General features: G+C 42.7%; 1 protein-coding gene across 3 annotated transcripts in view; it reads left to right on the top strand.

Moving 5' to 3' along the window:
- The first annotated feature begins 1,151 nt into the window (after window positions 1-1,151).
- usp2a (ubiquitin specific peptidase 2a) overlaps window positions 1,152-11,132 on the top strand; it is a 41,469-nt gene continuing 31,488 nt past the window's right edge. The window contains exons 1-2 of one of the 3 annotated variants that reach the window (XM_030109385.1): window positions 1,152-1,378; window positions 5,348-5,469. The gene's annotated coding sequence lies outside the window, so the exon portion shown is untranslated. Of the gene's footprint in view, window positions 1,379-4,388; window positions 4,404-5,347; window positions 5,470-11,132 lie in introns of those variants that run through there. The other 2 variants (XM_030109387.1, XM_030109386.1) reach the window with 2 other exon arrangements.

The following is an 11,132-nucleotide window of genomic DNA, read 5'->3' as shown; positions in this document are numbered from 1 at the left end:
AGTTCAGAAGACATCTGCTGCTGCTCATCCACTGTGTTTGATAAGTCCAGAGTCACCGCAGCATCTACCAGCAGGTCTTAGAGCACTTAATAAACACCTATAGGCTGATCTTCTCCATACTACCCAGAAGCACTGATACCGGGAGGCATGCAGAGGGAATGAACACTCAATAAGAAAAGCAGGGATGAGCAAAATGTTCACAAGTTCTTTTAAAATGTGTTTTAAAAGACGTATCACACAAGAAAGTAATGATAATAAAATGAATTAACAGTGGGATAATGGTCAGTGAACTCACCTTCAAATGAGAAACTGGACTTGGGATCCTTTTGTGTGAAGTTTGCACGTTCTGAGCATACAAGGGTTTTCTTTGGGGGCTTGGGTTTCCTCCTATACTCCAAGCAATCAAACGGTCGGCATGTGTGGACGTGAGCGAGTATGTGAGACTGTGTCCCCCTCTGTGTTTGGAACTGATGAAGTGTCCATAGTAGCCTGGTTTTTATCCATACTCAACTGGGGCAGCCGCTTTCCCCCTCCCCAGGACACTAAACTGTAAAAAGGGGATGCAGAAGATGGATGTCTCAAAGAGCATGATCTGAGAACAGCATGGACATAAGCAGGAGATCTGAACAAAGCCAAAGCAAGCAAGTTAGTAACCAACTTCTGTTTAGTGATCCTGCAAATATTTTGTTCTAATGCCTTGTGACTATAATACAGGTGTATGGAAGTGTATGGTAAGTGTATGGTAAGTAAAGCTCTTGTGTAAGCTTCTCATGTTCTCTCATACGTGACACTATCTTTTTAAGTTGTATTTTACACTATAAAGAATTTCTGTTAGAAGACAGTACTTACATAATCAATACTTTCTGTAAAACCAGGTATTAAAACACTTTAGACTTTGATTTATTTATTTTTTTCTAATTTCATCCCTATTATTTTCATTACCGTTAGCTGAAGGCCCAGTTTTCCCAGCACACTTGAACGTTGCAGTTTTTCAATGAAAGGAGTCAGTGTTGTTTACGCTCATCGCCATGGTTACGGTGTAGGGGGCGGTGCCCCTGCGCTGGCAGGTGACGTTCGAGAAGGATACACGAGCCAATCACAGACGTGCTCCACTGGCCCGGCTGACGTCACCGTTAAAGCGAAAAGGACCCTGACTTGGCAGCCGAAACTCTACAACTGCAAAGGGATGAAGATATGGCTGAATCCCGGCGTAGGCTCCATTAAAGCCCCCGGCGGTGCGCTCCGTCGTTCATCCCCGCCTGCCTTGCGAGCATCAGTGTGAGAAAAGGCGGCGCATCCCGGCCAGAGCGGTACTTTGCGTCTGTTGGAGGGGGGCGTTTCGCTGCCCGTCCGGATCGGGATGGTCTCCAACTGTGGGGTGAGTGAATGCAGCAGCAGACATCCCCGAACCAAACTCCTGTCAAACTCCGACCGCATTAAGTGCTCCGCTTCGCACATATTGTTCCACGGCTTAGCAAAAGACACCTGGTAGGTTTTAGAAGTCGTTGTGTGTTTCTATAACAATCGGCTTCAAATGTGGCGCAGAAACAGCAGAAAATTCTGAGTAACGTGAAGTTTTTTAAAGGGGGGCTTGCAAAGCCGTTGGTGTACTGAGAGGGGGGCAGCAACGACCGAGCTGGGTCCAGAAGTCCCACTACAGTCAAACTGTCGCTACTACACCGCTATTCAGTCATGTGTATTATGGTAGTAAAGAGTATTTATTTGTCACGGTTGTGTGTAGGTTGGTAGTATCTTCCAATGCGGTCCCGGCTGAATGAGCTAGCGGGGCAGCGGGGCACGAATAACGGACACGGTGAGGGAAACAGTGCAGGTCAGTTTTTACTGATTAACTTTAGGAAATGAGTGTAAGTTTTCAGCCGTCTCGCTCTGTCGCTGTCTCTCCTCCACGCCCCCTTTCCCCCGGACGGCTGGAGCCAGTCCCGCTTCCCCGGTTACCACAGCAGCGCTCCTGGGGTCGTTACCTAACACTGGCACGGAGCACCGCCTCCCCGCAATTCGTATTGAAATCACGTCGATGAGGCGACGTGGAACCACCGGCCCACAGCCGCACTGCACCGAGCCCCGGCCCCGGGCCCGGCCCCGGGTCCATCCCGTGCCCGTGTAACGCTACACCGCGCTCCTCGTGCGGACAGTCCGCCACAGAGCTGCGTCTGTCCGTTTTTCCATTGTCCGCACGCGTCAGCTGACTCTCTGCCATTCACTGCTAAATTTTTCACGGAGCTCTGCTGCACAGCGTGAGGCCAAAATAACAGTCAGCAGGTGCAATCTGACTTTTCTGCTGAAGAAACGGTCACTGCACCAAAATAAATAATGTCAGATCTCACTTCGCAACGTGAAATTCCAGAGTCCGTCCAGCTCCGAGTGTCATTTGCCATACATGTGCCATTCTGTCCCCGAGGAGCTGAGACATGCCACAGCATGAATCATGGTCCGCAGGATCTGACAGAAGGTAAAAGGTGTCCTTTTACTCTTTGACGTGCAACATTTGTGTTGCAGTTTTAACTAAAACTCTGGAGAAATTCGATGTCAAGCGCTTTTGGGCGATTTGTGCAATATAGCTACTGATTGCACTGCGCAAATATTCACGCAGAAGATCCACCCATCACTGAATGCCTCTATTGATTCTATGTTTCATAAGAAAAGACTACTGATTCAGTGAACTCTTTTTTTATTCCGTTATTATTGTTATTATTATTATTATTATTATTATTATTATTATTATTATTATTATTATTATTATTATTGTTATTATACACCACTTTTCTTTTATATTTCAAATTCTGCCATCTCTGCAGAGCACTCATGTAAACTGCATTGATCACAGTACTCCATGGGGTGTGAAACATGGGTTTGTTTTGTTAGTGGTTTCACCCCATTTAAAAGCAGCCTTTTAAAGATTTTTCTAGGTTGTAATCATTTTTGAGCTGTTTTACATGCTTTTTCATTGGTTCAACCTGTTTTTGAAATTTAAGCTCTTTAACATAGAAGATTCTTTTGGGGGGCTTTTTAGGACTTTTTCATATGCTGTATTTAGCCATTTTTTTTCATCCTTTCTTGTTGAGAGGTAAGAATCATTTCGAAAATGAGTGTTGTGTGCAAATTGGACCAAAACAGAAAAAAAACAACAAAAAAACATAAGGAAACTTTTCTGATGCATCAGCCAAAGGGACTGAAGAGCCACATGTGGCTCCAGAGCAGAGATGCAGATGTCTGATGGAGGTATTGTTCAAAATGTTTTGGTGTGATATGAAGACTTTAAGTGAAGGAAAAGTCCTGACAGAATTCAGATTTTACCATAAGTGAAGTTTTAAAGATGCACATTAGTACATTTTTAGCTCCTGTGACCATTTTTTAAATGGATTCTCGCTTTAGCTTATTTGTGCTTCTTAGCTATTTTAACCGCTTTATCTGTCCAGCTGTTTATAGCTACTGTGTGTTTCTTAATGGTCAAAGTTTTGCCATGTTAGAGGTTTGCTTGCTTGCTTGCATTTTTTTTCTTTTTTTCTCTCTTTTCATCATTGTACAAATGGTATCAAACAAATAAACTGCTTTCTCTTTTTTCTCTTTTGCTTTTTCTTTTTTCCCTTTTTTATTTTCCTCAAAAAACTGTATCTTTGTAATTTTTGTTTGACAATGTACCTGTACTATATTATTATTATTATTATTATTATTATTATTATTATTATTATTATTATTATTATTATTATTATTATTGTTATTATTTTATCTAAATAGTTTTAGCTATTTGACTTTATTTAGCCTGGAGATTTGACTATTTTGAAAAAGCACTGTAGAAGGCAAATCAAATAAAAATGAACATGAAATGTTTATTTACATTAGATTTGAAATACTGAAGGCTTAATCAGGACCAAAACTTTCTGCTAGACCCCTGAAGCCTGGTCCATGGTGCTTCAAAACATCCCAGGTGTGGATTAAAGGACCAGAGTCTTATTAGAAGAATCCAGGCAAAGGTCAAGTTCAAGTCTCCGTCTGTTTGAAGAGTCCAGGTTTGGTCTGAAAAGAGCAGGTCAGATGTTCAGTGTCCAGGTCTTTAAAGACTCTGGGTCTGTGTTCAGGTCTTCAGGTATGTTTTAAAGGGTTTTACTCTGGTTTATGAAATGTTTTCTCAGCTTTTTTGTTTCTTTAAGAGGATGTGAAAGGGTTAAGAGCAAATTGGAATGCCGGCGAGTGTTGAGTGACCTGTGGAGGTCATAGGCGTCTGCTATATTTACCAGGGCTGAAATTTGATCTGTGGCATTCTGGATGGCTGTGCTCATACTATCCTCTGGCACTGTGAGGCCGGGGCGTCCCAAGTAGCACCCAGCGCTCCCTCTGTCTTTCTGTCTGTCTGTCTGTTGGCCTGGCCGCTCAGAACATCACGGGTGAGCCTCTTGAAAAACCAACCTAACCCACAGCTCTTCCTTCCCTTTTTGCTCCTTTAGGTGATCGCTGAACAGAGAGGGACCGTTTGCTCAGCTGGAGGATGTGCTTTTCCCCCAGAAGGGTGGAGGATACTGTTTCAGAAAGTTCTAGATTTTTCTAGCTTGACTAGGACAAACGAGAACAGCTCACTGGGATAGCTTACACCACAAGCTTTGAAACGAAGGTTTTACCAGCTGGAGTTAACTCATCCGCCCGGAGATTTATAATCCAGAGATTTTTGCCAGATTCATCTATGTTGATTTGACTGTAGGAGTTGAAAATTGTAACCAAAACCATTAGATCTAGCATAAAATTATGTGTTTCATTGTCATCAGTGGTCTAATGAAAAGATGTAAACGTTTACTCAGAATGTGCATTGAAATTTAGAAGTATACAAGTGAAGTTGTAAAGAAAAGCATCAATGTTATTAAATGTTTATTAAATGTTTTGGGATAAATGTTCTTTGGAAGAGTGAACCGAATTCTGGGGCTTGCTTGTAACAACTAGCGTACTCTTAGAGCAACTCAAATGTCTTTCTGACCCAAACAGCTGTCAGCTGCTGCAGAGAGCTGTCAGACTGGAAAAAATGCTGAACTAAGCAAAAGATCTTCTGTTTCTGATCCGGATGTGCAATGTTTACTGGAAATTTTTTTTTAATTTTTAGATGGAATCAGTCAGAATCAACTCACAGTTTTACATGTTGATCTATAAATGAATGGATTTGTTTTGGACTTGGGATAAACAGGCGTTACACGACTTTCCCAAACAGTAACAGGATTTCTGAGAAATCACAGCAAGCTCAACACTGATACAAAACCTGGAATATTATCCAAGTGTACATAAGAAAAGAGTGATATGAATAATTGAGTAATAATCTAAATGCTTCTCATTCTTCATTCCACAGACCTGAACGGTGTCACAAAGCCTTCGTGTGTGTGCGTCTCTGTGTCGGCAGCAACAGTAGGATGAGCTGCCCCAAAGCCTTCTGGGTCAACGTGGACTGACACACACTTACAAATACAGCAGGTAAGCGCTGTACACACTTTGTCCCAGGGCCAATTCTGCACTGCACTGCAGAAGTGACCAGCCCCGTTCTGTAAGAGTCAGATGAAGTTATGAGAATAACTGTTAAAGATGTGTTAAAGCAGTGACTCATAGAAATGACTAAAGTCGGAAGTTGATGCTGTACGTCATTTCATCCTCACTTTGCTACAGTGCCGCCATGTACGACACACACCTGCAGCTGAAGGGTTTCAGATGGTGCCAGTATCACAGAAAAATCCAGAGTGCTTAGCATTATACTGTGGCGTCTGCTGGGGAGAGTTTCTCACCTCCACATTAGCACCTTACAGCCTCAGTCGGAGCTGGAGGTGAATCGGCTGATGTGCTACATGTTGTGGCTTCTTCCACGAGTGTTTTATTCATATTATCACCAAACCCAGATCCAATGCCAACTACCTACAACACCAGTGATCTATAATCAGTGTTTAGTAAACCTCTTGTAGAAAGGGGCTCCGTTGTCTTCACTCACTTCACTTGCTTCAGTTATGAAACTCCAAAAAATTAGTGCAGAATATGAATGAGGCAGATTAATGACGAAGATGAAAATATGGTTCTACAAGCTGCACCAAGTACCATGCCATATGAACCCTGACCTTTGACCTCAAGTGGTGCTTTCTCCCCTCTGGAGCGCGTTACTTCTTCGTCAGGATTCACTTCCTCTCGAACTCATGAAGCTCCCCATGCGGTCATGTTTGGTAGTCATGGAAAGGTGAAGCTTCGCAAGTCATCATATTCGTAGTCATGGAAACGTGACACCTGCTGTGTCGTCATGCTTGCGGTCACGTAAACAGACACTCCTCATGTTGTCCTGCTCTGTGGAGGCAGAACCATGATGCTACCGATGCCGTTATGGAGACCATTTGCCAGCGCAGAGTCCGAATTTTGTTCAACTGTTCTACCCATCAGCAAACTTTGTGCTGAGAGATCCAGCTTCTCCACAGGTGAGACTTCCAGATCCGTCTGTTGATACTTTGAAGCTCACCCTGCGTATCTAATGCGCGTCTGTGTGGCTCACTGCCAGAGACTGACGTGCGGTTGAAATCATAATGGTGTCTAATTGAGCGAATGATTTGCTCAATGAATAAGGAAATACGCGGGTAAGCTGCACAGGTGCAGCATCAATCACTTCTGGGCTGCAGACGCAGGCTCCTCTGAGGTCACTGCTGCTTTATTGCCCCACAGACGGTGCCGATGATGAACATGGTCGCTCCCCTCCAGGTTTTCATAGCGTGGAAACTGGCTTTGTGTCGTGAGGGATGGCAAAGGATGACGTCAGGAGTGGTAGAGAAGTCAGCCATCGAAAGGGAGAGTGAGCTGTTTTTTATTAAACTTTGTTCTAAGATGAGGAATGGTAAGCGAGAGAGCCCAAGAGCTTTCCGCACTATGCTGAAGGGCATGCTAAATCATTTCTTTTTCCAGCATTTTCATGAGTCAGATATTTGTAGTTGGCATTATTAGCTTTTCCAGATACTCTTGTGCCAGAACCACAAGTTTTTGTCTTTTTGGTGTAACGCTCTGAAAAAGTTTGGCCGTGCCGTAGTGATCTGTCATTTTATCTGCGGTCAAAACAAAGTGTTGTATGACAGCTAACCAGCAGCTAGGTTGAAGATGCAGAGCCTTGTCGGAACAGAAAAGCCTGGTTTTAATATGTTTGGCAGGGCGGCAGGACGAGAGGCGTCACTGTGGCCCACGCAGGCATCCGCAGTCTCTTATCTGCTCACATTTCAGGTTATAAATATGGCAGCTTGTAAGACCAGGCCAAAGCCAGCACAGGACTGCAATCTCCTCGTCCCCTCAAACACTTTTTTCAGTTTTTTTTCAAACATCATTTCCCCTGAGAAACAGTCTGATCGGTGTCTCATGTTCCTCTGGGCCGCTCATAGTGACGATGAAATTCACTGTTAATGTGGTCCGGAGAGGGAAACCAGCATCAAGATGAACTGCATAACCTTTTAAATGCAGCTGGTTTAATAAAACTGACAGGTAGTTATCATGTTCATGTAGTAATCCTTTAATGATCGGGTGTCAAACATAAGGCCAGCGGGCCAAAACCAGCCCACAAAGACCACCAAGCAAACTGTCAACATTTCTGAGAAAACACTGAGACCTGAGCTGAGATATTATTGATGCCGCCATGAAAGCTAGCCACCTCACTGCAGTCAGGCTAGCCCCAAAGCCATGCTGTCATGGTGAGTTCAAAAAAACACGCATCATGCTGAAGTTTTTTGGACATTTCATTGTATTTTGCGCCAAGATTTTTTTGAGATTGTAGTCATTTTCTGTACTAAGTGTTTAGTTTTGCAATAATATAGACATTACCATCATGTACCACAAGAAAGATAAACTTTAAAGTTTAATTTTTTAGGTTATAAGATACAAATAGCCAAAGATGAGCCGCTCCATGCTGAGCGGCTCTCAATTATGCGTCAGAAACAGAACCATGCAGCAGTAGCACACAGCACAGTGGAAGCCAGTTGCAACACGTGTTAATGTTTGTACTGCTGCAGCAGTGTAAATCAGCAATAGGGTGTCCACTCATTCAGGGACGGACAGCGGCCCAATCTCACCCCCCACTGTCGAGACCACGGACTGCCCGGTGATGCTTGAACTGCCCGAAACCCGGCCAGCCAGTCCTGAATGGCATGACCACACCAGAACGCCTCTATGTGGGACGCGATCAGCTTTAACATGTCTGACAGAATGTTTGGTAGTTTTGGAATGTTTGATGGATTTCAAATGTGTGAGAGTTCTAGAAACATCTCCCTTATTGAAGGTTTATGTAACTGGACTAATTTACCCAGGCTACAGTCGTTGTAAAGTAAGAGACGCTGCCACTGACTTGGCTCCTGTTTTTCAGCCACCATTAGTCTTTATTATAACATGAGTTGAGAGTTTAAGCTGCATTCATTTCTTGTCCTTGGACGTGTTTCACATGGAGTCTAACAAACTGAGGTTTTAATTTCGACACAGCTGATCTGCTCTCTGTGATTATAAAAAGCCCATAATTATTGAGCGCCAATATCCCGACTCACCATGGCAACTAACAACATAATGAGACTGATTAGATAAACACGGTATCCAGCTGACTGAGAAGAAACGCAGCACTGCTGAGTTTAAAAGCCTAGAAGTGATAGGATGTGGACTTGTGCTCTCATTTCGCTCTCAGCGAAGTTACGCCACCATAAACAGATTTGTTTATGACGAAGTAGTGACTGCAAGTTATGTCATTCTGTGATCTGACTGGAGTTACTCTTCACCCTGAACTTTACCTTACCTCCACTGGTTAAACAGAATACCAGAAGTCTCCTCCGACTGTCAATTTAAACCACTTTCTGACACAAGTCCCTAATGCATTGTGATAAAATATGTAAGTTCATCCAAAATATAAAGTTGGATTTTACCTGTGATAAAAACACTATATCAGCCGGTGATATTTTTTGTTACTTCGTCAATACAGTCGTATTTTAGTATAACATCATCACCGGATTTTCTGCCTGAATTTGGTAAATGTAGATTAATGTGGGGGGTCCTCCTTGAGCAGATTGCTTCCCTTTGTCAGTGAGTTTGCGATTGCACCTGCAAATTTAGTCCCTTTTTTCATGATGTCTTCAAATGAAGACGAAAAAAAGGAGCCACTGAAAAAGCAAATGTTGGAAACATCTTCCGAGGTGGAACTTTTTAAAATAGCTCTGACTCCGTCTCCATAGAAATAGGGGAAATTAAACTTTTTGAAAAATTTTCAACTTCACATTCATGGAAATGAGGAAAAGTGCCGATTTTGTGTAAACGCTGCTACTGCACATGTGCAATACGGCCGTAGTAAATAATTCTGCACATCCATGAGCATGTTCAATGGCAGCCTCAAAAGTGGCATTTTCAACTGAAAGCATGAAATATTGTGATAAATTTTGGAGTGAATTATTCACAAATATTTCTTGTTTCAATCCTTCGATAATAGATTTTGAAGAAAGCAGAATGTATTGTTCTGCAAAACCGATCAAAGCAGATCCGTATAACCTGCCGTCAGTGAAAGGTAGGCAGTGCGGACGAGACTGGCACTGCTGCTGTGCTCGTTATAAATCAACGTACAGAAACAGCAGGCTCCAGAACAACAGCTCCTATGTGGTCTGAAAATAAAGGCAGCGGGGAGGAGGACATCACTCACTCGTGATTGGCTCGGGAGAGACGCTTCTTCTCCACTCTGCAGCCCAGATGGGCTGACGTGATACTGATGTCAGGCTGAATGAATGGTCAGCAGGCTGCTGATAGAAGACACAAGATGTGTTGAAAGCATGTAAATGTGGCGTTCGGAGTCAGCCAACCAACCACTCAGACATCAGCGTAGATCATCATCTCCCACGTGAGCAGCGGGGGAGTGAATTATTAAGCTATCCGCTGTGTCTTCTTTAGCATCCATGTGTTTTGCGGCTGTGTTAAGTGAAACATCCGAGCAGGCACCGAGAATCTCAGCCCTCGCCTAAAAGCCGAGCTGACTCAGCCAAGTCATTTAGCTGCCTCTCCACGCAGCGGCTCTAAGTCACCAGAGAGCGTCCACGCTGATGTTACATTCATGCGGTGTCACCCGGGGCCACGGCTGCTGCGGCAGCGTCCTGCGTCATCACACTCACTCTCCCAACGCTCTCCAGACCCGCTCCGCTCTCTGAATAGGCCAGGAGGCGACCTGGGAGGACAATATGTGCTGGAAGGGATCTGACTGCCTGACTCATTTACCATCTCACATTTTCAACAGGAGCACGTCCAAGCCAGATAAATCCACTTAAAGTCAATAAGCAACACTCAGCTATTCAGAGTCAAGCCTGAAAAAGTTATTCTTTCTCTATTACACACTCATTTTTTTCAAGATCTTTAAAGGGACTTCAGCCTTTGCAGGGCATTCATTGAAGCACACAATATTACCTTGTTAAAGTCATATAATTTAGTGCTTTTTTTAACTTGAGTGGCTTTTTAAAGCTAAGAAAATATTAATGTGATTGTATAATAATAATAATAATTTATATTATGTATCAGCACCTTTCAGGACATAAAGGTAACGAAACAGTTAACATGTTAATATAGTTACAAAACAAGTAGAGAACTCTTTAGAATTGATATTTGTTAAACAATGACAAATTTAATGTCTTACATGACGATGAAATCCTCCCTGGGGTTCTGTGAAAGGATAATCATTCTTTTTTTTCTGTATTTAATACGCAGGTGTCTGAAAATATAAGGTGCTATTCAAAAAATAAAGGCAGAAATATTACCTTTTTGGACATATTAAGTGGGTAATGTTTAACATTTAAATGAAAATACTGTATCTGGCAATAATATCTGCGGCACTGAGGATCTATCAAATACATTGTCAGTGAGGCAAAACACAGTGTTTCAGTTATTATGACAAATATGAGGCAGAAATCTCAATCATTTTCAGTTAACCATCAGGAAATCCTACACAAGCTATTCCTGTCTCAGTCTAAATCCCCTATCATTGTTAGTTTTAAAGTTATCCAGTCAAATTTGAAATGATACAGTAAATAGTTGTGAATTCACGTGCGGAATTTGCATTCACAAAAATGAAGAATGTATTTTTTGAATTGCTCGTTGACTTGTTCTCGATCATTAAATGT

This window comes from Salarias fasciatus, chromosome 14, assembly GCF_902148845.1.
Source record: "Salarias fasciatus chromosome 14, fSalaFa1.1, whole genome shotgun sequence".
Taxonomy (NCBI): domain Eukaryota; kingdom Metazoa; phylum Chordata; class Actinopteri; order Blenniiformes; family Blenniidae; genus Salarias; species Salarias fasciatus.
This window is presented reverse-complemented; position numbering and strand designations above follow the sequence as displayed.